This window comes from Pteropus vampyrus, unplaced genomic scaffold, assembly GCF_000151845.1.
Source record: "Pteropus vampyrus isolate Shadow unplaced genomic scaffold, Pvam_2.0 Scaffold60, whole genome shotgun sequence".
NCBI classification, from domain to species: domain Eukaryota; kingdom Metazoa; phylum Chordata; class Mammalia; order Chiroptera; family Pteropodidae; genus Pteropus; species Pteropus vampyrus.
This window is the reverse complement of record NW_011888841.1, coordinates 5,836,748-5,841,031: the sequence shown is the minus strand read 5'-3', so window position 1 is coordinate 5,841,031 and position 4,284 is coordinate 5,836,748.

Sequence of the window (4,284 nt, the reverse complement as noted above, 5' to 3'; positions counted from 1 at the left end):
TTTAAAGCTTCTTGAAAAAATTAGAACAGTTTCAAGATTCACTGTCAAAGTATTAGTCCAAATCTGCTTTACACTGTTGTTTCTTTAAAACCATAGATGACATATCCATTCCCAGCCAGTCCCCAGAGACACACACAGCACGCACCCATATACATGAACTCTGAATTGCAGTTATCCCTAGGACAAATTTTCAGAATTAGAATCTGCAGAGAGCCAAGATCACATGTGAAAATAATAAATATTTGATTTTAAGTATATATAAACATAGTATTGAAAAAAATATAAATTAGGCAATTTGAGAGTAGGTAGGGAGTTGGCAAAAAAAAATCTTTACTAAAAAAGTAATAGTAGTTATTAAAGTTTTATTACATGTCTGGCAACATTCTCAGTATGCTACATATATTGGCTCATTTAAAACACAAAAAACTGAGATAATATTTTTCCTCATTTTAGAGGAGAGTAAACAGAAAGATTAGACAACCTGCCCAAATTCACACAGTGAGAGAACCTTGGAGTCTGATAAACCAAGTCAGTGACCTCCAGAGATCATGGTAAGAAATGATAACTGTTAGCAATGAAAGGTTGAATGACCAGATATGTGTTTCTGTGAATGGTGATCCTTTAAATTGATATTAACACTTTTAGAATTTCTGTCGCCAGGAGGATAATCAGGATTATCTCTGTAATGTATTTTAAAGGTGAATGTTTTGTTTGGGGTGGTTATTAACAAAGTTGAGAAATGGGCATTAAGCATAGCAGTGGCAGAAAACAAAATAAACTATCTTCTCTAGAGATGCATTGACGCATTGAAATGTAATCTGCACAAAGAAAAATAGTTCATTTGAGCAGGCAATCTTATCTGTGTTCTTAGTGTAAAGCCAATTGAAACTTGGCAGGGTTTCTTCTTTCCTTTGTTTTGCATTATTTTCAATTGAATGGAAAAAGTTATTATTGCGCTGGCTAAAATTATTAGAAAAAGAATGTTGCTTTTGAATTTTTAAATCAAAATTCTTTATTTCATTCGATTGGGATAGTTAATCAAAATAATATGAAATCTCAACAGCTTCAAAAGGATTCTTATATTATTCTCTATGAAAAATATTCTAAAATAATCAAAATTAAAAACAAATCAGTATACATGTTTCAATTTTATTTTCTAAGTGTCTTTTGGTGATAGTGGCAAAATATAAAGTATATGTATTAAAATCATAGGTACCACCTCATCTTAATTTAAATGCATGCATTTTAAATAGACTTATAGTAGCAAAAAGTGTAAGAGACATACTAAGCATTAAAAAAACTCAATGTATTGTTTATTTTACTTATGTTTCCATTTCTCGACTATAAGAGGTACATTAGTTTTTCATTCACCTACTCAACAACTATCATAAGAAAAATTTTTATGTAAAATCTGTGATATCACAAAATTTATTCCCTGAAATACTTTGCCTATATTATCATCTAGTTTAACAAACATCATGTTGTCAGTCACAGACATTAATTAAACTTCCTTAAGATATTAAGTCTTGTTTTAGCATTGAAGAAAATAAATTAGAATGTAGCATATACCATCTTATCAAGATGTCCAGTTTCACTTACATATTATTCTAATTACAAGTGTTTAATTGATATGCAGCTATATATATATATATCAACTATACAGCAGGTCCTCAAAAATTGCCATTTCATTATAACGTTGATGAGGAAAACAGTTTAATTTCTGCCCAGAGCCACTGTCTGTGTGGAGTGTGTGTGTTCTCGCCAAGCCGGGGTGGGTTTCTCCGGATTCTTCAGTTCCTCCCACATCCCAGAGATGTGCACATGAGGTAAACTGGCATGTCCACACTGTCCTAGTGTGCGTGAGTGAGTGTGAGTATGCATGGCTGTGCCTGTGACAGAAGGGTATCTTGTCTGTGGTGGGTTCCACCTTGTTCCCTGAGCTGCTGGGACGGGCCTCCACCACCTGAGATTCTGAACTAAGATCAGTGGCTTGGAAAAAAATGATCTTCCTTGTTTGTATTAATCTTTCTTGAAGGCATGTATAGCTCATCTAGAAGCTTCATAGTTTTGTGTTTTACATTCTATGGTCCATTTTTAGTTAATTTTCGTGAAAGGTATAAGCTTTGTGTCTAGAGTCACATGTGGATATTCAGTTGTTTTTAGCATCATATTTTGAAAAGACTATCTTTTGTTCCATTGCCTTTTCTAATTTGTCAAAGACCAGTCGAATATATCTATGTGGTCTGTTTCTGGATTCTATTCTGTTCCATTGATCTAATTGTCTGTCCTTCCCCCATATATCACACTGCTTCTGTTTTAGCTTTGTAGTAAGTCTTGAAGTTGAATAGTATCAGTCGTCTGACTTTGTTCTACATCTCCTTAAATATTGGGTCAGTTACTCTGTTTTTAGTTTTTGTTTTTGCTTCAAAATGTAAATTTGGAATCAATTCCTTGATATCCACAAAATAACATTTTGGGATTTTAATTAACATTATGTTGAATCTATAGGTCAGGTTGGGAACAACTGGCTTCTTGACAATAGTTAGCCTTCCTATCCATGAATATGGACTCTCTTCATTTATTCCCTGATATTATTTGTCAGTTTTGTAGTTTACTTTTTATAAATTTTGTGCATATTTTAATAGCTTTATACCTAAATATTCATTTTTTTGTTTCTAATGTAAATGGTAATATATTTCTTAATTCATATTCTACTTGTTCATTGCTGATATATATAGAAAAACAACTGTCATTTGTATATTAACTTTGTATCTTGCAGTCTTGCTATAATTGCTTCTTAGTTCTAGGAGGTTTTTTAATCAATTATTTTGGTTTTTCTACATAGATGATCATTTAATTAGTGAACAAGGCAGCTTGATTTGCTTTTCTTTCCAATTCGTTAACCTTTTACTTATCTTACTACAATTGCTAAGACTTTCAGTATGATGTTGAAAAGCACTGGTGAGAGGAGATCCTTGCCTTCTTACTGATCTTAGAAAAAAACTTCAGGTTTCTCATCATTAATTATCATGTTAAGTGTAGGTTTTTAGTAAATGTTTGTGGATTATTTTTAATGTTGTTGCTCACTCTCTTATGTTCTTGTTATAGTTAGCATATTTTGTTCGAACTTTTTTGTTCTGTCTTTATCCCAGTGGCAAACAGATGGCATGCTCAAAATCGGGCATCCAAGAAAGATTTATTTGATGCAAGAACCAAAGGACAGTGTCATAGAGCTGTCAACACCCTCTAGGCCTTAAAGTATAAGGAAAGAGAAGTAGAGAGTGTCAAATAGATTCACCACTTAGAAGAGGTCAGTGACCTTTAGTGAAGGACACAAATCCCAGATAACCTCCAAAATGAAGGCAGGAAAGTGAATTCATTGACCACTCTCCTTACCTTACATTGAATTTCCAGCCACTACCCCTGACTGGCCAACTCCAGTTGGAAGAGAAAGGTCACAGAAACTCACGTAGGTCAGCCTCCAAGGGCAAAGAGCAAGGTGGAGAGGGATGGAGTGTGGATTTGGCGGGTCAAATATGATCCCCACAATGACTTTCTCCTAAATCTATCTACCCTATTTACAAAAATAAAGAAATATTTACCTATAGTTTGAAATCAAATATATACTTATTTGATTAAAAAAAAAAAAAGTACCTGAATAGACTTCACCTACTGTGTATCAGGAATGTCTCAGGTTATGGAAATAGAGTCATAACTTCCTGCCTAATATAATTCATATTCTAGGGGAGAGAGAGAAATAGTTGTAGCAAATAAGGTGAATTGATAAATACCTTGTCCCATGAAAGCAGACAAGAGTAGGCAGCCAATTTTCAAGAGGTGGAAAGGAAAGGAGGAAGAGGAATAAAGCTTATATTTGAGGACTAGGAGAGGATCGTGATCTCTTACTGATTGATATTTAGAGATTACAAAAAAAGACAAAGACAGGAAGCAGAGAATACTACTTATACTGCCAGGCCAAAACAAAAAGGATTTATCTGGTAAATTGGTCTTAAAGTAAAAAGGTTAAAATGAGCTTAAATTCTTAAGAAGTGTCTCTTTGTGAATTCCAGAAGATTTTCATTTGGCCATATGTTCATCATAATATTTTCTTTTAATTAGCTCCACATTAACACCTGTGACAGCCCTAGCGTATTCTCTAAGATATATTAAAGGTGGGGCTTTTGGCTCTCTAAAATAAATTCAAAGGCATGTTTTTAATGAGCCTATATATATATAAAGATACACATATATCTATATATCTGTATATATAGATATATATGTATT